This window comes from Talpa occidentalis, unplaced genomic scaffold, assembly GCF_014898055.3.
Source record: "Talpa occidentalis isolate TD23 unplaced genomic scaffold, MPIMG_talOcc4v2.1 talOcc4.3, whole genome shotgun sequence".
Lineage (NCBI taxonomy): Eukaryota > Metazoa > Chordata > Mammalia > Eulipotyphla > Talpidae > Talpa > Talpa occidentalis.
The window spans coordinates 70,812,352-70,836,555 of NW_023603184.1; the positions used below are offsets into that span (position 1 = coordinate 70,812,352).

A 24,204-nucleotide genomic window follows, 5' to 3' on the forward strand; every position below is an offset into this window, starting at 1 on the left:
TAAATGGAGTCTCCCCCACAAGGAAGGGCATCTGGTCAGCAGGTAGCTAGACCCAGCTCGCTCCCTCTGCTATCCAGTGAATGAACACAGGCTGTTTGGGCAGGAAGCATTAGCCATCTTAGCAGAACACAACTTGGGTTACAGTTCTTAAGAAATAGTATTAATACTAAAACTATGGGACAGCTCTCCTGCCCACCTGTGACTAGAGAGATGCCTCTCTCTTTTGTTCTCCTTTGCCCAATGAACTTGTCCTTTTAAAATATAGAAAATAAAATTTAAAAACTACATGAACAGGAGGTCAGTCAAGAAGAGTCATCTCTGAAGAGAAAAAAAAAAAAGAAAAAGAGTCATCTCTGAGCTGTGAAGTTTGCTGCTTTTTAAACATTTTGGCCAAGAACAAGCAGTAGCCGGCATGGAAACTTTTCTCTTCTTGGCATGCCCACTCCCACCCCAGAGAATCAGCACTCTAAGCCCTCAAGTTAGGAGGCTGTCAAGTTCTTTTACCATCCACACCATTCAGCAGCAGAAACTGAAGACAAACACCTCAGCAATAAGTGGATATCCAAGGTCAAGAAATGTTTCAGTTGCAAGCAAGGATTTGGAACTCCATAGGGAACATGGTGCCAGAAGTCTAGTTGAGGGACTGTTGCCTTAAACAATTAAGCAACTAATTATTTCACCCAGCAAAATGGCTCTATTCTGAAGCAACAACAAAAATGTTAGGAAGAGTAGTCTCAAGGTGAAACACTCAGCACTCTTCCTTCAAAGAAAGAAAACTTGTTAAGTAGATTTTAGAGGACCTGTTGTAAAGTGTCCACAGGAAGAAAAGGGAAGTTGGAAGTGTAGTGGCTTCTCATTGGCTGGGTTATGGCACCCCTCAATGGCTGAGCCATTGCTGAGCAGGGAGGATACTCTGCCTTCCTTCTCCTGGAGCAGCAAAGCAGCAACACTTTCTGTAATAGATGCAAGGCACCTGTTTGGCTGGATTCTGTAGTTTGTGTTGACTGTGCCTGGGTGAGAACTCTGTTCTAGTCTTCCAACCTCACTAGTAGCCTTAATTCTGCAGTCACATTTCTAAGGCTTGTTTTGTTTTTAGTTTTGTCCAATCTCCTTTTTTTCCTCTGTATTCCAACTGAGTGAATTCACCCAGTATTTGTTTTTCCTTCTGACTTATTCCACTTGCATAATCCCTATAACGCTGGCTTTGGGTTTGGCATATAAGGTCTTTATTATGTTGAGGTATGATCCTTCTATCTCCATTTTACTAAGCATCTATATCATAAATGGATGCTGAATCTTGTCAAATGCCTTCTCGGCACCAATTGATATAATCATATAATTTTTGTCTTTCCTTTTGTTGATACAATGAATGACACAGATTTATTTGCATATGTTGAAACATCCTTGGATTCTTGTAATAACTCCCACTTAGTTACAATTCTCTTAATGTATGGTTGAATTTGATTTACTAAGATATCACTGAGGATTTCTGCATCTGTGTTCATTAAGGATATTGATCTGTGAGTTTCTTTTCTTGTGTTATATGCTTTTGGTATGAGAGTAATGCTGGGCTCATAAAATGTGTTTGGGAGCATTGTTTCCTACTCAGTTTTTGGATTTTGTTTTTTTGGTTTTTTGGTTTTTGGGGGGAAAAGTCTGAGAAGGATAGGAAGGTTTGGTAAAACTCACTACATGACTGGTCCTGGGCGTTTGTTTTTGGAGAGATTTTTGATTACTGTTTCAATATCCTTCCTTGTAATTGGTCTGTTCAGGTTCAGGTTTTCTATTTCTTCCCGAAGCAGACTTGCAAAGATGTCTGCTTCCATGAATTTTCCCACTTCTTCCAGAATTTCCAATTTTTTGGCATCAAGACATTCATAATAGTGTCTTTTAATCCTCTGTATTTCTGAGGTGTCTGTAATAACTTCTCTTTCATTTCCGACTCTATTTAATAGTTTCCTCCCTTTTTTTTCTTAGTGAGTTTAGCTAGAGGGTTGTCTATTTTGTGTCCGGAGCCGCCTGGAGCATGCGCCGTGTTGCGCAACACATGTGCCATGCTGAGAAACCACAGGTGTTTCCTGTTAGTCAAATGAGACTGGGAGGTCCGATGGGAGGAGCTACCAGGATATAAGAAGAGAACCACGAGAAGGTCGAGAGGTTACCGTGAGAGGAGCAGAGAGAAGGTCAGGGAAGGTAGAAAGACAGGGAAAAGTAAGAGAAGGTAAAGGGAAAATAAAGAAGGAATCGCTAGCGTCAAGTTGTCTCAAGCCCCTCATTTCAATCCTCAGCCCTTCTCTTTTCGTGCCTCCGAATCCCGCGGGTCGGGACAGGTGGCGCCCAACGTGCGGCACGAAAAAGAACGAAGGAACCAGCTGTGGTGAGCCGGCAAGTAAAGTAAAGTAAGGTAAGGTAGCTGGGATCATGGGCAATTCAATGTCCAAGGGGCAGTTAGTTATTTCCCTGGAAGCTCTCCTAAAAAAATTTGGGGTTCCTCTCAGTAGAAAAATTCTTAAAAGATTTGTAGAGACCCTTAGTATCACTAGTAAGTGGTTTCTGGAGCAGGATCGGGTCGATAGTGCCAAATGGAATAAGGTGAAAGGAGATATCGTCTTACATCAGCAATTATATGGTCTTGAGTCTCTTCCTGGCACTACTTTGACGGTCTGGGGAGTGGTGGGAGATGCTCTTAATGCCGGTGGCACTGCTGCCGCTCAGTTAGCCACTGAGGCCATCAGGACAGCGAGACAAACGGAGGAAGAAGATATAAGTTCCATAATGAGTTCTACATCAGTAAGTCCCCCTTCCTCTACTCAAAAAATACCAACAGCCCCTCCCCTAGATTATTCTACTGATGAGTCGGGAGGAGAGGAGGAACAGGATGAGAAAGGTCTCGGTTGTTATAAGCCAAGGAAGCGTAAAAGGAGATGGAAAACACCTGGGGAGCCACCTCCTGCGCCACCTCCTAGAACACTCGACAGGGTTGATCTTCCGTTAATGGAAAGACTGTGCTCTATGATGGAAAGAGCCCTGGTTTCCCAGGCTCTTAATTATGCTTACCCAGTCGTGGAAGGGACAGATTCTCAAGGGGTGCTTACTAGAGTACATGTCTCCATCGACACATTCTCTGGTTTTCTTTTTGCCTCCCCACATTGTGGTGAAAAGACTTCTGATGTCCGCTCACATTGGTTACAAGTGTTTGTGGTAATGGGCCACCCATGTGTCATTAAGACAGATAACGGTCCTGGTTATACCAGTAAGGCTTTTGCCTCCTTTTGTGTGGGCCATCGCATTGTGCACAAAACGGGAATTCCATACAACCCGCAGGGGCAGGGTGTAGTTGAACGTGCCCATGGTTCTCTGAAAACTATGCTTTTAAAACAAATGGGGAGAACACTCCCCCAGGGACCGTTTGACTACAGCTCTCTTTACTCTTAATTTTTTGACCCTCGATGCCCAGGGGCGGTCAGCTGCTGATCGGCACTGGTCGCCAGACCCTCGGCAGGTCACGATGCTGCAAGCGAGATGGAAGGACCAGGTTAATAATGAGTGGCAACCACCCGCACCAGTATTAATACAGCTGCCCGGCAGCATTTGTCTTTTCCCACAGGATGTGGAAGCGCCCCGATGGGTTCCCGCTCAATTGGTTCAGTTTGTTAATATACCTGACCCTGCTAACCTTGATGACACAAGCGTCCCAGATGTCAGTACGATGGGCGATTGTGCATCAGCTGCCTTTTTTGCTCCTTTTTGATCGTCATGATTCCATTTTTCCGCAAGTGTTTGCCACTAATCTTACTACTAGTCTGGCTTCCAAGCCATTGGATAGTGCCCTGTTGGGCCAGGGTGAGGTGAAATTATTTAATGACATTTAATCTGCAAACATTAGTTCTACCATTGAACAATCCGTTAGTATCCAAAATAACAGATCAGAGACTTTGTCTACTGTTGTTTGCCTGTCCCCTCCTTCTTTTTTGTCCTCTCCAATAATGCAGAAAATGCAACTGTGTTGAATGTTCAGTGGAGCCCTGCGCCCTCTCTGCCTGCTGGACCCGGAGTGCGGAGAGGGCAGTGATCGATCGTCTGCCTTCTATTTTAGTGATACCCATGGATGTTTCTGCACATCTTTCCTTTCCCTGTTCTACCTAGGAGGAGACATGATTTTGGCATCACTACAGCTGTTTCGCTGTTTCAATAGCGGTGGCCGCGGCTATGGCTGCTGCCGCCGTCTCTGTCACTCAAACTGCTGCAAATGCTGACATTATAAACAATTTAGCTGCCAATGTTGTTTTTGCGTTATCAACACAGCAAGATATGAATGAACATTTATGAAATGGACTTTTGATGCTTAATTAACAGATAGCTCTGATGTAAAAGAGATAGACACACTTTTGTTAACTGCTCACATGTATTGTAACTTTTTGTACAGTTTTATTTGTGTAATTCCTGTTATGGTGAAAAATATGTTTATGGAAGTAAATAAGTTAAATAGTGTAATCAAAAGACCTTGGAACCACCAGCTCCTGAACCTGACTGCTCAATTGGCGAGACAGCTCATAACTGTTAACAACACTCGGGTTACCCCTGTTACGAGTGAGGGTCTCATTGCCTGGTTTAGAGGACTCCTCCCAGAGTTGCTGTTTGTGCATTCGGCATATGGTTTCTCCATGCGGCATATTGTTTCTCTGTCGGCTACGGAAGCGAAACAAAAAACGTGCTATTACAGTCAGGCAAGTACTTGGCGCCATGGTACTTGACCAGGACTCCCCGGTGGCATCTGGATGGGTCAACTCAGCCCTAGAGAACCTGAGAGCCAAAGAAGGGTAAGAGCGTAGCCCCTCCAGACCAACCTAAGACAGCGGTCCGGACCAAGTGCGCTGGATTAGCGATGACAGGTAAGGCTGGTCACGGAATATGCCAACCTAAGACAGGCCAGGTGTCTCATTTAAAAGAAAAAAGGGTGGGAGTGCAAACTGGTCCAGCCACTATGGAGAGCTGTGTGGAGATTTCTGGACCTACTAAACATAGAGCTTCCATATGATCCAGCAATTCCACTCCTAGGTATTTACCCAAAGGACACAGAAACATCAACTCCAAAGAGCACCTGCACCCCTATGTTTATAGCAGCACTGTTTACAATAGCTAAGCTTTGGAAACAGCCCAAATGCCCAAAAATAGATGACTGGATCAAGAAGATGTGGTACATATACGCCATGGAATATATGGCGTATATATGGAATATATGGAATATATGGCAAACTAGCTGACCCAAAACCTGAAGGCGTGACCAGTTGGGGGCCATCAGCTAATTGTTCTCACATGTGGACAGTAATTCTTCTCAAAAGGAGTTGTTAGTAGCCCATTCCTTTCCCATACTCATACTCATATATTTAATCCCTGTGTTTTCCTCTGTTTTCAATCCCTCTCCTTCTCTCTAGAGTTCTGTGAAAATATACAGAAACATTTTTAAATGAGGTTGGGAGGCACAGCAAGTTGGTGGTAGAGTAAAGACTTTGGGCTTGCCTCTTCCACATATTCACAGATAGATTACAACAGAACAAAGCCAACAACTCCTGATCAAAAAAAAAAAAAATAGATTATTATAGTACATACTAGGGGTAAGGCCCTCTGGAGGAGAGCAACCCTACTGAGCAGTGGCATAGGGCAAGCAGGAAGTCACCTGGGCAGGTAAGGTGAGCCCCAGTGGCCCAGGGCCTGGTAAGAAGCAGAATGCAACTGGGAAGACACTTACATGCTAACCCTTGGCAGACCTCAGCAAGCCCTGGGTCAGGACCTGGAAGTAGACCCTATAGAAGGCCTCTGTAGATATTGGCACAGACTCTGCCGAGCTCTGTGGTGGGTCCTGGAAGCAGCTCCACTGGCAGTAACTCTTGGCAGAACTCAGCAAGCCCTGGGACAGGACCTGGAAAACCCACCAAGGTAGGCCCTCAGCAAACTCCATGGAGGAGTTTGTTAAATACATGTATGTATGTGTGTGTGTGTGCGTGTATATATATATATATATATATACGCACACACACACACATATTTGTATGGTAGCTCCATGGTCACCAAACAGTCAGATGCTGTGTACTTTTTACTCTACAATCTTTATCTTGTAGTTTTCAATTTGAAAATGATATCAGAGTCATAACATAGCCACTGTGGCTCCGACCATCTCATCAATGTTCTAGACAGAAGAAAAGATGAAAAGGACAAAAAAAAAAAAAAAGGCCATATATTTACAACTGCTTCAGATCCTTTCAAAGATTCATTCTGGAAGTACCAGTCTCACCCACAGGTTTATGTTTATACCTCATTAACCATTTTTGCTACATGCTGGGAGATACAGTCTTATAAATGGAAATACTACAGTCAATAAAACGGAGGTTTTTCTACACAGGAAAATGAAGAAGATAATAATATGTAAGTAACAAGCAGTCTCTATATACTTTGCTATTAGAATGATATTCTCACAGTTCCTCACCCAAAATAGGTCAGCCTATAATCAAGACTGTTAATTCTGTTCCTTTTGTACTGTCTTCTCTAACTGCCTCATCCAATCCCCCATTCAAGTTTCCAGACATGCCTCCTTTTCTCCAGGAAGTGTGACAACTCCGATCCAGAACCCTCTAAGTGTCTTATTGAAAAGTTATTCAGCTGGTTAATTTTTAACTTTTCATTTATTAGTCCTATACCACCAATGAGAATATGATTATCCAAAGGCAGAGAAAACAAATTGTTATTATCTCTCAAATCAACAACACAGCATTAGTCACAATATTTGATGCTGCAAGAACTCATACTAGATTGATTATAAAGTATTTTTACTACATAAGTTTGTATCATTTTTCCTTTACATTGCACTCAAATAACATTTTCTTTAATTTTATTCAGAGTCCTATGAAGTCTTCTGACTGCTTATTCCCATTCACTTAGCATTTCATCTCACCCAGGGACTTTGTACAGTACTTAACCTGGAGCTTACACAGTATACACACCCTCTATCCAAGCAGATGCCCTAATCAGACATCAATTTCTATCCTACCTTCAGGCAGGAGAAATAGAAGATGCCCTCTTTTGCCAAACACTGATAGCTGCCTACCTGCATCTTTTTCTTTCCCCACTAAAAGAACCCGGGTTTATGGCAGAGAAGGATTGCAAAGCAATGCTGTTCCCCAGCTAATAAAAACTTCTTTCTCAACCCCTGTCCAGTCACAGGTGGTGATGTGAGACAAACGTGGCCAATAAGAGAAGTAGGTATGCATGTGAAACAGTCTAACCAGTGAGATGGGTAGGTAGCCACGTGACACAGTCCCAGCCATCAGTAGAAATTAGATGACGCAGTTAAGAAATTAGATGATGCAGTTAAGAATTTAGATGATGCAGTTAAGAAAGCCCTTTTAATTCCTCAGGCATTTTTATCCTTCACTCTTCCCCACCTCCTCTACTGGAACACAGACAACAGTGGTGGTGGATCAACTATCTTAGAACTATGAAAACAAGCAAGAAGACCTAACAACACCTCAAGAATGGCTAAACATAAACAATTGGTCTCCATGATAAGTGGAGCCACAGTCCAATACTTGCTACCTTCTGATTTCATTTTATGTGAGAAAAATGAACCCCCTCACAATATTTAGCAACTATTGCTAAAGCACCTATAATCCTTAAAACACAACTTTAAGGGCCTCCCTGGTGGTGCAGGTGGTTGAGCACAGCACTGTGAAGCTGTCCACAGCCTCTGCAGTGCCGGTTTGATCCCCGCCGGCCTCGGAGCAACCCACATGGCGAGCAGACCTCTCCTGTCTCACTTGCTGTTCCCCTCATCAGTGTATTTCATCATTCTGCCTGTTCTGCTCCCCGCTCTGTCTCTGGGGAATCCTCTCACTCTCCCGCGCATCTGGCCTGTACCCCAGCTCTTGTATAAATAAAATAAGTCTTTAAAAATAAATTAATTAATTAATTAAAAAAACACAACTTTAAGCAAGAAGTCACTTTCATATTTTGGCAGTCTCCTAACACTTTAAAAGTTTCAACCACTATCCAAAATAGAGTATTCTTATGAAACATTTTGTAAACAATTGACAGGAAGTGAAGAAGCAATCACCAGTAATTTAATACAAAGATTTGTGATATTCCCAGACCCCAAAAATAACCTACCAAATAACACATAAAACCTAAAATCACACTCACATACAGTAAAAGCAGGAATTATATGGTATGTAGACAGTATAAAGTGGTTCCCAAGGCAGGAGGCTCTCTTACCGTCTCTAAGAAGGCTGATGAAAAACCAATGTTGTACCTACTTGAACTTTTTTTATCTTTTGTCAAAAAAGCACAAATCCTCTTGAAATTATTTTCAGTTATTGAAAATAGATACTACTGTAGTTCTAATTGTTACTAATATAAAAGCAAAGTTGCAACAAAAACTGGAAAAACAGGAGATGCCCATATTTTATATTCACTCTCAGAGCTCTACTCCTTTAATTGGAATTTGTGACTATGTTGGGTGCTGTGCTGCTGCTGCTGCTGCCAGACTTCCTCTACTCCCTTCAATTTGGCATATTGGACAAGTTTTCATCAGCAGCAGTACCCAGTAGCTCAACAATTGAGCATTTCATAAAATCTTCAAATAAAGAGAAAAGTAACCCATGTATCTTTCAGAATGTAATGATGAGAAAGCTACTAAGAAAAAGATGCCTTCTCAGTTACTTTCTGTTTACCAAAATACATATTTTTAACCTCAGTATGATGTTTTGAAAAGGGCTCTCTTTCATTACATGATAGTTATTCTAATTCTGATATATTCAGAATACAGCATGTCTTTCAACCTCACTAAATTCTGAGAAATATTTTTTTGATTTTTAAAAAATATTTAAATATTGTAAGTAGGTACTAAAAAGACAGTACTGATGCTTCAACAATCAGAAAAATTCATCTCTTCCTTTAATAAGATTCCTGATCATACCTGACAAAGTGACGTATCAGTGGTCTCTATTTGCCCAGCACTGAGGGGTTGTCAGAATGCAGAAATGCAGTGTTATAAACAGCTGAATCATTCTATAGTTATGTGCACCTCTAAGGCCAAGGTGTAGCCAAGGGCTTAGAAATGCAAGGGGTGGGGCCTCCCCAGTGGCTCAGTGGTTGAGTGCTGGGCTGCGAAGCTGCCTGCAGCCTCTGCAGCGCCGGTTCAATCCCCAGCTGGTGGCGAGGGTCCCACATGGCACGCAGACCTCTCCTGCAGTGCCCACTGCTCCCCTCAGCAGTGTATTTCATCAGTCTGCCTGTTCTGCTCCCCGCTCTGGCTCTGGTGAATTCTCTTACCCTCCCGCACTTCTGAGTATACCCAGTGCTTGTATAAATAAATAAATCAATCTTAAAAAAAAAAAAAGAAATTGTTTAAAAAAAAAATCTATTAAAAAAAAAAAAAAGGGCCTCCCCTGGTGGCGCAGCGGTTGAGCTGGGTTGCGAAGCTGCCCGCAGCCTCTGCAGCGCCGGTTCGATCCCCGGCTGCTCCCCGGCCTCCGGAGGAGGGTCCCACATGGCGCTTGGACCTCTCTTGCCACCCGCTGCTCCCTCAGCAGTGTACTTTGGTCCTTCTGCCTGCTCTGCTCCCCTGCTCTGCTCCCCGTTCTGGCTCTGGTGAATTCTCTCGCCCTCCCACGCTTCTGACTGTACCCAGTGCTTGTATAAATAAATAAATAAATCTTGAAAAAAAGAAAGAAAGAAAAAAAGAAAGAAAGAAATGCAAGGGGTGGAGGTTCCTAGGAGAGTAGGACAGAGTTGAAGATAAGAGGAAAACCAGGTAACCTCTGGTCATTGGTCATAGGTTGGTTGTCAGTAAGCTCTCATGTTCTTGCACAAAACTCCAAGAAACGTAAAACTTCTAAGCATGAACCTGATTTTTCTGCTTTGTTGGGTATGAGTTAGCATACAAACAACAAAAAATGAAGGGCTGGTTCTATGGTTATCTTCTAACCTCAAGATGCCTGAGGATTTGTCCCTTGGCCGATATCACTCTAGGGAGAATGCTTACACTGGATCCTAGATTAATGAGAATCCTGCAGAATATGGTGTAGCATTCCTAGCACCAGTACCTTGTTATTTAAACTTTTTGAGAATGGAGAAATCAATGTTCATAAGCTACAGTAGCAGCAAATATGCTACTCACCTCTTGAGGTCCCTGAGTATGTCCTGGAATGCAGGCTCTAAGCTCCTTTTATATTTGCTTAGAGGAAGTTTCAGGAAGAGGGCTCCTGAGCTCCATGCCTGTAAAGGAGTGAAGATAAAGTAATTAGAGGGAGAAAATAAATTGAAATTTAATTGCAAAAGAGGTCTTAACTGATATTCTAGGAATGAGGGGATCCTTCAGAGCAGGTCCATATGGGGATGATTCCTGAAGATAATTAACTATAAAACCTCACCAGTCAACATCCCTGGATCAAACTGGGACTGGGAGAAATAAGTGTCTCGGTTCTGAAGTGTGAATCTACCACAGGGTACCTATGATTAGCTAATTATAAATGGAATTATAAATTTTATCTTATGGGTTTCTGTAACTGAGATGGTCCCTAATTGCCTAACAAAGTTTCCTATGATGACACACATCACACTTAGTTGCTCCCTGTCCTTGACATCTGTAAAGTCCTTTGGGACTTGGGAACTTGGATATGGCTCAACCCAAGGCCACTGCTGCTCATACACCAGCAAAATCACCAATGAATTCCATTTGTACTCACCCCAACCCCAGAGGAGCTAGTGACAGTGATGGGTTAGACAAAGAACATACACTATGGAGACCTATGTCTCTGTGGAGATTATAAAGAGAGGATCATATGCTTAAAGATTTCTTGTTTTTTAAAGATTTATTTATTTTTATACAAGAGCTGGTGTACAGGCCAGAGGCATGGGAGGGTGAGCGGATTCACAGGAGACAGAGTGGGGAGGAGAACAAGCAGACGACCAAAATACACTGGTGAGGGGAGCAGCGGGCATGACAGGAGAGATCTGCCATGCCATGTGGGAATCTCCCTGGCCAGCTGGGAATTGAATCCATGCTGCAGAGGCTGTGGACAGCTTCACAGCGCTGCACTCAACATGCTGTTCCACCGGGGAGGCCCTTAAAGATTTCTTAAACAGGTCACATTGACCTGTTTAAGGCTTTAAACAGATCTTATTGACCATATAAGAAAAGGTGGCTAAATTGGACTTCAGAAGTTCTGTGTTTTAAAAGACACTATTGAGAGAGTAAAAAGGCAAGATATAGTCTAAGGAAGAGATGCATGAAATACATGAATGTGACAAAGAACTCATATTCAAAGTATATAAAGAATGTTTATACATCAATTGGGAAAGGTTATCAAATATTTTTATTTTTTTAAAGATTTATGTATTCATGCATATAAGAACTGGGGTGTTAGTCAGAGGTGAGGGGGCATGGCTGAGAGGATTCACCAGAGAGAGTGGGAAGCAGAACAAGCAGATCTACTGAAATACACTGCTGAGGGGAGCAGCAGATGAGTCAGGAGAGGTCTGGTGTGCCATGTGGGTTGCTCCCTGGCCAGCCAGGGATCAAACTCTTGCTGCAGTGGCTAGCTATAGCTTGATAGCTCTGGTTATAACCCCTGCACCTAACCCTAACCCTCAAATATTTTTAAATGACAAAAATCTTGATCAGAATTTCACTAAAGAGGCTATCTGAATAATCAATTAGCATATGAAAAGTGGTGCAACATTACCAGCCATCACAAAAATGCACTTAGAGGCATGATGAACCAATATACTCTACCAGAATGGTTAAAACTAACCAGCTGGTACTAAGTGTTGACTAGGATATGATCTCATACACTGAGTAGAGCTCTCAGGTGCTGCTGGTGGGTGTGTAAGTTGGTACAACCACTACTGATAAACTATGTGCTGTTATCTATAGAAGTTAATCATCTCCATATTCTTTGGTTCATTAATTCTACTCCTAGGCATATTCCTATCAGATTATCCATAGTCATATTAATTATATAATCAAAAACTAGAACCAAATATCCTTTACAAGAAGGATGGATAAATAAACTCTAGTATGTCCACCCAGTGGAATACCACATAGTAAACACAAACAGCTGCTGCTAGAAGCAACAACATGGATTGCTCTCATAGACACTCCATTGAATAGAAGAAGCTAGACACAAAAGAATGCATGTTTTACAATTGTGTTAATGTGAGATTCAAACACAGGCACACTTTGTCTATGGTAAGGGGGCCCATTATCTGGTATGCGAACTTTTTCTAAATCACTTTGGCTTCTAAGAAAAAAGCATTGGCTTATAAGGGGCATCAGAGCATGCAAGGAGGGAGCACATTCATGAGACTATGGAGCCAAAAGCAATGGCAGGAAAGGCTACTAGTTGCAGACTGCTAGCAAGGACCAGAAGAAGCTATTTGTCTTCCATTTGCCATTGTAGACCCCTCTCCATCCTTGTCACAGAGTCCAACAGAGAGCAGCTGTGTGGACACCTTCAATAAGCACCCTTGCCCTCTGACTACTGGTTGGCTCAGCAGACCAGAGGACAGGAGGAGTATGAGATAGGTGCTGATTTCCCAACTCCCTCCTGATCTGTTGCCACAGGTCAGCTGAAGGGCACAGGCCTTTCCTACAACTACACAATCAACCCTTTCTTATTGTTACATAACCTAGGTCCCAGTCACTGTTCCCTCTCTTGTCCCTCAGACTTACCTACACCTTTGTGATGATTTTCGTCATTTAATTCCCCCAATTGAATAACTATAAGAAAGTGAAAATCAAAATCAACAAAAAACTATGAACCAGAGACACTTTTTGGGGGTGGGGGGCGGGAGGGGAGGGACTGGGGTCAGAATGGGGGGGTTGCAATTATACGGGGAATATAAAAATAAAATTTATTATTTAAAAAATAAAAAAATAAAGTTTATCAGTTAATAAATAAATAAATAAATAAATAATTCCCCCAATTATCCCATCTAAGTGTGCCATTTCTTGCTGAGTATGATTACCTTGCAATATCAAATCATACTATAAATGGAGGCCTCAGGGTCAAGAAAATGACAACACATATCCTACATGCCCCTTATAAAACTAGGAAGTTTCAAGTGTACTTTCAAAGGATTGCCATCCAAAATGGAAGTGCCACATTTGAAGGGGCAAAGCTCATTTATCTGGAATATTTGCTTCTATGCCACAATTCATTCTAAGACAAGGCCAAATAAATAAGTCTATCTATACTTTTTAAAGGTCTCAATTTCTCTTCAATGGCACTTGTCACAGTTGAAAATAATTATCAATTATTTGTATTTTTTACATCCATCTTTCTTATTAAACTCTAGGCTCTGTGAAGACAATCCACAGAAAGTGCCCATGAAGAGGTTACTCTTGCTTCTCTCTGAATCTCTAAGACCTAGAACAACTGCTGGAGTTAGAATTCAATGAATAAATCGTGTTGAAGTACGTAACTAAAGGAGGGAGGATAAGAGGAAAGAAACTGGGATTTAGAATTGGATGACAAGGTTGGGGATCCCAGCACTCAATGACCATTACCCATGTGTTCATGTTTAGCTAGCTTCTCGGGACTTCCATTTCAAATGTACATAAAATTAGGATAACAATTCTTCCCCTAGTTAATATTTGTAAATACCAAATGAGATAGTACTAATAAAAGTAAATGAAGCAATAAATGCAGCAATCATCAAATATGGGGTATCATTATAATAAAAGCAGCATCAGTAAGATGGGGCTGGGCCTGGGTTTTATGCATCATACATCAACTTTCACAGAACATAGAAAGATATTATGATTTTATAGTTTTCATTTTTTTTTTTTTTAAAGATTTATTTTTTATTTATTTATACAAGCATTGGGTACAGTCCAAAGCGCGGGAGGGTGAGAGAATTCACCAGAGCCAGAGCGGGGAACAGAACAGGCAGAAGGACCGAAGTACACTGCTGAGGGGAGCAGCGGGCGGCAGGAGAGGTCTGCGCGCCATGTGGGACCCTCCTCCGGTGGCCGGGGAGCAGCCGGGGATTGAACCAGCGCTGCAGAGGCTGCAGGCAGCTTCCCAACCCAGCGCTCAACCGCTGCGCCACCGGGGAGGCCCTATAGTTTTCATTTAAGAATAATTTGACTCAAGGTGCTATAAGCCTTGGTTTCTGGTAATGTGCACCTAGGTGTTAAGGATTTCAGATGCTGCGTATGAAACATTACTAGATGACATGAGCCTTATTCTCTCTGGCTCCTGAAGCAATAAAGTGCAGTAGAAACCCACAGACACAAGCATTTCAGCAGCTTCAGAAGTATGGCTCATAGTTAGCCAACCTTAACTCCATCAAATCCAATACTCCACTGGTGGAGGGCTGTGAAACAAGGGTGCAGAGGAATTGAAGAATCTGAGAGGCAGGGGGCTGACAAAAGCAGAGGATTATTCCAATTTCAGAGTTAAATCTCTTTTGAGGGACTCTGAAATTAAAAGTCTTGAGACTGTATGTCATTTCTAAAAATCTTGATTTTAGATAAACTTTTTTATTGTAATTAATTTTTTATATTTTAATTTATATAATTCTTACATAATTTTTCATTTTTGCACAATGTATGCATTTTCATTTTGGTTATATTCCCCATATAATTTCCACCTCCCTTATTCTGACCCTAATCTCTCCTCTCCTCCCTCACCCCTGTAGTATGTCTCTGGTTTATAGTTGCTTGTTGATTTGATTTTTTCTTTATTATATATAGTCTTTTTCCTGGTCCCTTATTTAGGTTTTCTAAATTCCTGCTATGAGTGAGACCATCAGTATTTTTATTTTTCTTTCTGGCTTATTTCACTGAGCATGGTCCCTTCCAGTTCCATCCATGTTGCTGCAAATTGAAAAAATGGGCAGAAGAGCTAAAAAGAAACTTCTCCGAACAGGAAATGCAAATGACCAACAGGCATATGAAAAAATGTTCAACATCACTTGTAATTAGGGAAATGCAAATCAAAACTACAATGAGATACCAATTTACACCAGTGAGAATGGCACATATTAAAAAAACTAGCAACAACATGTTGGCGAGGATGTGGAGAAAAAGGAACTCCCTGCATTGCTGGTGGGAGTGCAAAATGGTCCAACCACTATGGAAAGCTGTGTGGAGATTCCTCAACCTACTAAAGATAGGGCTTCCATATGATCCAGCAATTCCACTCCTAGGTATTTACCCAAAGGACACAGAAACATCAATTCCAAAGAGCACCTGCACCCCTAGGTTTATAGCAGCACTATTTACAATAGCTAAGCTATGGAAACAACCCAAATGCCCAAAAATGGATGACTGGATCAATAAGATGTGGTACATATACACCATGGAATTTTACTCAACAATCGAAAAAGATTTTAGGGCCTCCCCTGGTGGCGCAGCGGTTGAGCGCTGGGCTGTGAGGCTGCCCGCAGCCTCTGTGGTGCCGGTTCGTTCCCCGGCCACCGGCAAGGGTCCCACACACACACAAACACACACACACACACAAAAGAAAATATTTTAGATAAACTCTTAAATATATATTTCATAACTGCATTAGGGTCTCCAGAGAAAATAAGAGAGAGAAAGAGACAGAGAGAGCGCGTGTGCAAGAGCACGCGCACTATTTGAAGAAACTGACTTGTGCAATTATGGAGGCTGGCAAGTCCAAAATATGCAGAGTGGGCTGGTAGGCTGGAGACCAGAAAGAGCCAAATTATAGCTCAAACTATGTACATGCTCCATGCCACTGCCCCTTTTTTTTTTTTTTTTTTTAAGATTTATTTATTTATTTATACAAGCACTGGGTACAGTCAGAAGCACAGGAGGGTGAGAGAATTCACCAGAGCCAGAGCGGGGAACAGAACAGGCAGACTGACGAAATACACTGCTGAGGGGAGCAGTGGGCGCAGCAGGAGAGGTCTGCCGCGCCATGTGGGACCCTCGCTGGTGGCCGGGGATTGAATCAGCGCTGCAGAGGCTGCAGGCAGCTTCGCAGCCCAGCGCTCAACCGCTGCGCCACCAGGGGAGGCCCGCCACTGCATCTTTTCTAAGGTTAAATGGTCTGCTGGAATGTTGTTTCTTCTTCCGCTTGTTACTGATCATCAAGGATCTCAAATACTATTTTTAATGAAGTTGCCCTTAATGCCACACATAGTTCCTTCATTCCCTTTTTCTATTCAGAATTAATTACTTCCAATTATGGGTTTCCAGGCACTGTTCATAATTTCCTGTTCATAGATCTACACATAATCCGACTTATTTTATAGTTTGCTGTGTACATGTCTTTCTCACTTTCCATTCTCAAAAAAATAACATAGACTTTCTGAAAATAGGGACTAGGGTTTCCATTTTTAAAAAATCATCTCAGTAGATAACACATTATCTAATTTAAGACATACATTTATTTAGGTTTGTTTATGCATTTGTCATACAATAGAGACATTTATTTGTCATGCACTTGATATATTTATTTGGCACCAACTTGAGGCTAGGCACTATACTAATTTTAGCTGCAATTTCTCTAACACTTACAAAGACCTAAGAGTTAGCTATTACTCCTGTTCTACAGATGAAGAAACTGAGGTTCAAAGAGGTTATCTGATTTTCCTTAGGCTAGATAGTAGCCTAATTTTAGTCCAAATATATCTGACTCTATCAAAAATTTTGAACAATCAAATGCTTTATTCATGATGAGCCCAGTGCATCTCTAAAACAAAAGAAAGTACATGCCCAAGAAAGGCATTTGCTATTTATTACTTTACTGTACAATCTTGGGGGATGAAAATAATCATTCTCCCTCCCTTGCCAAAACAAGCACAAACAAATGGACGCAATCTTGCTTTAAAAATCACTCTAAAAGATAAAATATTACATTTTCTTATTTCACATTATTGAATAGGAAATGTTTTATGGATTAATGAAATTGAGGGATGAGTAGCTACTAATCTAGCCATAAAAGCAGACCTTCTGCATCATAAAACATATTTTATTTATCTTGACAGTTTTAGTTTAATTTTAAGTATTTATGATATTGCTTCATAGTAAATATATCTAATTCATGAAAGCTAGGTAATATGAGACCCAACTTTGGAAATTTGCTCAAGTTTTTGCCATTAAAGCTATGTATAAATGGATTTTTGTGCCAAGAAGTATGTGTTTTATATAATGACATAAAAATCGTCCACATTCCATTCTTCTATAAAGATACTACTTCCATGACTACTGCTATTACCAAGACAACAATGCTTGATTTTTGTGGAAGTAAATTGAATAGCATATCCTTTATCATGTAACATTTGAACTGAATATGAAAAATACCACAATGGGGAGTCATCATAGTAAAAAAAAAAAAAAAAAAATTACCAGATGAACTTACTTTAAAAAAAAAATCATGTGGTATAATTTTGTAACCTGAAGAATTACACATTCTTATGTCAATGATGTTTTTACTTTTAAAAGAAATAGCTGGTGCTTATAGAAAATTCTTTTTTGATATTATACATCTTCCTTATGTTTGGGGCTAGGGAAAGAGCAATGGGATTTTAAGTGATTTAAATCTTAATAAAGACCACAGCTCTGACTCTACCACCAGCTGTGAGGGGATCTGGTCTCTAGTTCCAATGTTCTGTGACATATGTTACAAAAGAAAGCAGAGCACATAACCTTTGGCATCCCTGAAAATCCTCACATGAAAGATTTGGCTGTGATTTAGGGAAACACAGCAAGGAGCCATCAAGGGGGTTCTGACCATGCTCATATTTACGAGGGGTTGTTAGTTATATAACCCCTCTGAGAACCTCTATGTTAGCCATAACTCACATCTTGGATACCAAAGGGGAAAGTCCCAGCGACGGAAGAACTCTATTTTGAAAAGAACAAAAATTAAAATAAAAGAAGTCTTGAGAGCGCATTTCTACCCTGTTGAGGAATAGAAGATGAGCAGAGAAATGGATTCAAACATAAGGACTGGTGCTCCCTATCCATGGCATTTCTCCTGGGAGATTTTCTGCTCGTAAGAGATTTTCTGCTCTTGGAATTTTCAACAAAAGACTGTCCATCAATACCTTAGGAAAGCACCAAGAAGCTTTTCTTAGTATTTCATCACTGATTTGTGATAAGAGCAAATTTCATTCCAGTCCCAGAGACTAGTACAGCGAAGAGATTTTTTCTATAATGGGATGACCCTGTAGGCTGTTGGACATGGTGGATTAAACACTGTAACCAGGTGGAAACCTAATATGAAGGAACAAAGGAAAGGTAGAGGGTAACCGTGTGCCCTGTAACTGAGATGGCCTACCCAAAACTAAGTAAAACCATAACATTCTCAGAAGATGCTGTCTCAAATTAAAATGAAAATAAACCCCTATAGCATGTAGTTAGGCCAAAAGAACCATCTGGGTCAGACTTTAGACTTTCTCAAGGGACTTTCAAATTTCAATATTGGACACCACCTTTGGAAGAGACTCTGTGTGTAGTTAGTACCGGGTTACAGAGATGGAAAGTGAAAATGAGCATTTTTTGTCCATTTACTGTGCCATACCAACCAATTTTAAAAAACAAAGAACTGACACATAAAATGAATCCCATGATTATCTTGTGTTTAAATAATAATTTTTAATTTTTTGAATTTTTAAAATATACTTTTTAATACATTAATTTCTTAACATACTAGAAAATTCAAAAGGCAAGAGTTGTAAGAGCAAAAAACAAGAGCAAAAGTGGGAGCCACTTAGCATAAAACGTCCTCCCTAGTCAGTTCAACAAATCCTACTTAAACTTCATATGGTCCCACCTATTACTGAGACACAACTGACCTTTCCCCCCATCAATATTCCCAGAGCACCTCAGCACCCATTTATTTTGGCATTTTAACTATTGTGATCCTTCTATCAAATCAAAGAAGCTTTGACATGCATGTTCATGCCCTTCTTGCCTAGAAAAGTTTTATTTATGCTCGAAGACTCAAATCAAGTTTAGAAGAAATTTCCCAAGACTTTCTCTTAGAACACTGCCCATCCCATTCATTGTTCCCCAATGTCCTCCTTTAGCTTCCAGGGCACCCCTCCTTCTCTGCTGTTGCTACAGCAGAGAAATGATCTGTTTATAGGTGGGTCTCATTGAATTATGATCTACTCTGAGTCAAGGATTTAATCATGAACACCCTTCTCTCTCTAGCAGCTAGCACAGCGAATGGTGCGATGCTGGACCTTCATATGCTGAACTTCATGAAGTACTTCGAATTAGTTATTCCAATTAGTTACCTCCCTTGTCAGCCTCACTGTTCCATGAGGATGCAGCTCTGATCACATGAAAATCTCCCAACAATTGGAGCATAACAGGACTTAATAAGTGTTTGTTGAATGCATGAATGAATGTGTCCTAATCTTAGCTTCCCACTACAAATTACAATATACAGCAGATATGAGAACATAAATATTCCATCTGTGAAAGAATTTTTCTTATTTATAACTATTTTTTTTTCTGTCAAGAGGATACTACAGATTTCTTTTCTTTGGTTTTTGTCAGAAGAAAACATCTGCTGGAGCCTAGCTGGAAAACATACCTGTGGTTACAGGTGGGGTAGGAACTGAGAAATTTCCAGATGTTTCAATAAACTCTGATTTTAAAGTGTCTAGGAAGTCATCAATGAGATTTGGCTCAGCTAGAACAAAGAACTTTGCCAATGATCATTCATTCATTTTTTCATTTATGCACCCTATCAATAAGAATTTAGTAAACATCTACCCTCAGCCAAGTGAGGCTCTGTGCTAGCTCTTGGGAAACAAAGATTGTGATACATAAATCTCTGTGCTCCAAAACTTCAGAGCCTGGTGGGAAATTAAGAACAATTAAACATACAACTCTAATTCTGTGGAATTAGAATAAACACAGAGAGTGAATGAAGCAAAGGTTAGCTACTTGTCCTGGAAACTTCTCTTTACTTCTTCAACGGACAGTGCCACATGTGAAAGTGTGGGTACTAGGATGACACGGAGTGGGAGTGAGATTATAGATAGCTGGGTGCTTGTGTATGTTAGACTCCTGCTCTCCAAAATGCTATAGACCAGGGCCTCTCAAATTTTCATATGCATTTGAATCATCTGGGAAGCCTTTAAGTGAGATGGAGAAAGGGACTTGAGATTCTACATTTTTAAGATTGTCCAAGGTGATGCTCTGTGGACCACTCTTTCAGCAGCAAGAATACAGAAGAAAGAACACACTTCAGGGCAACAGGCCAGGATTGAAAACCCTAAATCTAACATGTACTACCTGCATGGCTTTTGGGGAATTACTTTTATTTCTTCAGCTTCAATTTACAGTAGTTGTAAAAAGGGATAATAAAGTCTACATCATAATGTTGCAGTGAGGAGTAAATGAGAATGTTTGGAGTAGGTACTCAATAATTACTAGTTATTACTCAATGGACTAGCACTACTTCCTCAAATGTGTTCAGAGGTTACCAGGAAAAAATTCTAAATTTTTCACACTCAAATAGAATCCAACTTACTTTTGGTCAGTATTCTCTGCTTTTCTCCACATGGGCCCATTTTCTGTTTGGTATTTCTTTTTATTCTTAACACCTCTCAATTTTATATCAGATGCTATTCATGAACTAGATGGCTTGTTTATCTGGGTTATTAATGAAGTTGTTAAGTGAGGCTGGAGGGGGAAGCCAGAAGCATCCTGCTCTCTGCCTCCCCATAAATCACCACCCTGAGCCGAGACGGCTTCTGCCACTTGTCAGTTCCTATCATCCTACTCATCTCAATGAATTTAAATGAATTTCATGATTAAAGTTTCATGAGAGGCTACAGCAAATATTTTCTAAACTTCAAGGTCTAACACTTGAACAACAGCACTGGCTTTTGTCTTCTTATCCTCCAATTTTATCACCACAAAAAGGTGCAGGTGCACCTTGCATTATAGGAATTTTCCCTTCAGACACCCCTACTGCTGACTTCCCATAAAGCTGTATCTCCTCAGAGTTGAGCAACTTGCTTTCAGTCTCAGTCCCCCACCAAACAGGTGACCAGCTGGCTCTACACATAATATATGCTTTATACCTCAGTAATAACTTTGCCGGTCCTATGCCTGACAGCTTGCCCATAGTGCCAGTCACCTGCATATTCCTGCAGCTGGACCTAGGCTGGAATTTCCCCATCCTTCCATGACATGCCAACTCTTCCACATACAATCACTGGCTTCTAGAGCCATAAAGACAATTTTGCTCTGATTTAACTGATGTTCACTGGGTGCACAACAGAATAATTCTGTTTTCTACCGAAAAGGAAATAAAGGGTTCTCTGACTAGAATTTGTAAGATTTTCCATTATTTAAAAATATCTGCATGTTGACATCATCAAGTGACTTTTCCTTGGGCGCCTCTCAACAACTCAGTATCCTGTAAGGTGATAGACATGACCCCAAACTCTTGAAACACTAATGGAACCCTACAGAAATGATCAAAGATATTTCAGAATCCAAATCTACAGCACCCCACATTGGCATCTTCTTAACTTATTTCTTAAATAGAAACCATCATTTTTCCCCAGAAGGGAGAAACCAATATAGACTCAGATTTGGGGGTTCTGAAGGCTTGCTATAACCTTCTGAAGAAGAGAAGTGAGGTATGCAGAAAAGCAGTGAGGTCTACGGAATTGAGCAGTTTAAAGCTTGAAAAGGAAGTACTAGTAACTAGCATACTCATTCTTTCCCATTTGGGAAATCAGGAATCTCAAGGCCAAAAATGTGAGGCCAAAAAATGCAAGGCCAAAAATTCTATTTTTTGTCTAAACATCTTTTTCCTATCCTTAAATCACAACAAGAAACAAAATTGCACTTTTTTCTAAAATTTGACAATTCCCAACAAAAAGCATTTGGTTATGGCTTTTGTACTTGTACAAACATACTCTTTCTCAGTACCCTCATGTGTACACACATACACACACACACACACACACTTCTGTGCTGTTTCACCATCAATTATCACTGCACTATTCTATATGGCAACCAAAAGTCATCAGTAGTACTTTTAATTTAATATTAAATTTTAAATTCAGTTATCTGATCATACTAACCTTATCTCAATTGCTACTAAATTGAATTTAATGCAATTTAAATGCTGTTTTATTTAACAGCACAAACATATAAATAACAAGTCCATCATCCAGAAAGTTTTAGTGGCCAGTATTGACCTCTGCAGTACATGTCACATGATAAACATTTAAGAAATTTGTGTTAACCAATTGTCTAGATGAATGAATATGTTTTGTCATTTTTCCAAACATATTTTCCCCTTGTCTTTCTTCAACTTCCCTAAAAATTGCCCATTTATTTAAGGATAAATGAAGTTAAAATCCCCACCTCACACTATAGTGCTCATAGAGCTATATTATTTGGCATGCATTTCAACATTTCAGAGACAAAAACTACTAAAAAAAATAGAATTACATAAGATTGAGATGGGTAAGAAATTTCTAATCTAAAGAGGAAAAGACCCACAGATTTATCTGTGTAGAAATTTCAAATTTCTATGAATTAAAAATAATGACTAAATTAAAAGACCAGTAAGCATTTGTGAACTTTTTAGCATGTGACTGAAAAGGAATTAAAAATTCCTAATAAGTGAAAATTCTCAAAATCACCCCAACAGGGCCTCCCTGGTGGTGCAAGGGGTTAAGCGCAGCACTGTGAAGCTATCCACAGCCTTTCTAGCACAAGCTCAATTCCAGGCCGGCCATTGAGCTACCCATATGGTGCAGCAGACCTCTCCTGTCTTGCCTGCTGCTACCCTCAGCAGTGTATTTCCGTCAATCTACCTGTTCTGCTCCCCACTTTGTCACTGGTGAATCTTCTCACCCCCCAGACCTCTGGCCTGTACCCCAGTTCTTGTATGCATAAGTAAATAAATCTTTAAAAAATATCACCCCAACAAAAGACGTATACCAAAAAAATAAGAAAAATACTATTTACAAGACTACCCATGCCCACTTTATTCATTAATAAAGTTTAACCTTATTACTAATCAAAGGAATGCAATTCAAACAACAGAAAGATATTTTTTGCCTACTAGTCTGTAAAGTTTTAAAAGCACTCTCATAATTAGCACTGGCAGAGTTGTAGGGAAACAGGCACATACAGTCTTAACATTCTGAATTGTGCATTGCTATGGTCATTGGGAAAGGCACTTTGGCCATTTCAACCAAATCTTTAAAGGGACTTTCAGCAATTTCATTTCTAGAAATATATCATTCAGCAGTATTCAGATAAATACATCAAGATTTATGTACACAGAAATTTATTTCAGCAGTTTATAAGAATGAAAAATAGACATACGTAAGTCTACTAACAGGTTGCATGTATCCAACAGGATACTGTGTAATTGGTTCTAAGGCAGTTTTACATTACTAAAATAACATATTCTTTTTTAAAAAAGATTTATTTTTATTTATTTATGCATACAAGAACTATGGTGTATGCCAGAGGTGCAGGGGGTGAGAGGATTCACCAGAGACAGAATGGGGAGCAGATCTACTGAAATACATTGCTGAGGGGAGCAGCGGGCAAGACAGGAGAGGTCTGCTACACCATGTGGGTCACCTCCCTGGCTGGGGATTGAACTCAGGCCGTGATGGTGATAGTGCTAAGTCTCAGCCACCAGGGAGGTCCCTAAAATAACATATTAAGTCAACAGTACAGGGCACAAAATAATTTATGTATTATCAACCAATCAACTTATGTATTAAACATGTATACACAGATATATATACACATATATATACATATACACTTATTGACAGTTTACCTTGTGCCAGTCTCCATTCTAACTTCTTTATATACCTGACATCATCTTCATCTAAGCCTGTGATGTAGCTAATATTATGTCTATATTATAGATAAGGAGACTGAAGCATGGAAGGAATAGTAGCCCAAAATCACTTATTAATGAATAGCAAATTAGGATATGAATTAGGGAAACTAGCCACAGAATCTGACCACTTAACACTGCAATGAGTGTGTTTGTTGGGGGAACAGTAGGCAAGCAGAATACAGATAGAGGTTGAGCTCAGGATGCAGATAGAGACAGCTGCAGGGATAGGGTCTAGGAATAAAGAGTGAGAGCCCAAATGCTTAACCTTGTTTACATCTGACAAGTGGAATGAGGTTTAGGTGAGGAAGAATATGCA

At 40.4% G+C, this 24,204-nt stretch overlaps 1 protein-coding gene across 18 annotated transcripts in view; it reads right to left on the minus strand.

Moving 5' to 3' along the window:
* The window catches only part of NCKAP5 (NCK associated protein 5), a 1,249,968-nt gene that overhangs the window by 989,474 nt on the left and 236,290 nt on the right, over window positions 1-24,204 (minus strand). For 2 of the 18 annotated variants that reach the window (XM_054699650.1, XM_054699662.1), the window contains 2 exons: window positions 12,728-12,775; window positions 10,172-10,269 (listed from right to left, as the gene is read on the minus strand). The exons of 14 other annotated variants lie outside the window; for them this stretch is intronic. The gene's annotated coding sequence lies outside the window, so the exon portion shown is untranslated. Of the gene's footprint in view, window positions 1-10,171; window positions 10,270-12,727; window positions 12,776-24,204 lie in introns of those variants that run through there. 2 more of the 18 variants (XM_054699652.1, XM_054699655.1) reach the window with 2 other exon arrangements.